The sequence below is a fragment of the Chondrus crispus genome, genomic scaffold (assembly GCF_000350225.1).
Source record: "Chondrus crispus Stackhouse genomic scaffold, scaffold_524, whole genome shotgun sequence".
Classification (NCBI taxonomy): domain Eukaryota; phylum Rhodophyta; class Florideophyceae; order Gigartinales; family Gigartinaceae; genus Chondrus; species Chondrus crispus.
In genome coordinates this window covers 23,381-23,863 of record NW_005178507.1, presented here as the reverse complement: position 1 = coordinate 23,863, position 483 = coordinate 23,381, and positions in this window count along the sequence as shown.

The window sequence follows — 483 nt, the reverse complement described above, 5'->3', positions numbered from 1 at the left end:
GGTTCAGGTCAAAGGAAGCACCAGTCGCCCTACAAGCACATGTGAACGCGGATGTTCACACTTGTGGGGGGGGCCGTGTAGCATAACCCCCCCCTGGGGGACTCACTTTAGATTAGATCACGATTGATTTAGTTACTGTAGAGCCCGACGCTCTACAGTACCACCGAGCGTGTCCACGTGTGCCCACAGCACACGTGCACACGTGTACAGGCACGTACGAAGCGCGCACACACGGGTACCACGTGTACTGTCAGCACCGATGCTGACACCGTACAGTGCAGGCCGACCTGCACTACAGTAGACCACTACAGTACCTCGGTACTGTAGTGTTATTATAAAGGTTTGTATATTAAATATGAGCGGACCGACGGCGGCAGGAGGAGGGCAAGCACGGACTTGTCCTCAACCGACCGCCAAGGTCAGTCCACCCAGCTTATTCTGACTACGCGCCTTCGCCTTCGCGCGCGTTAGGAGGAAGGGAGC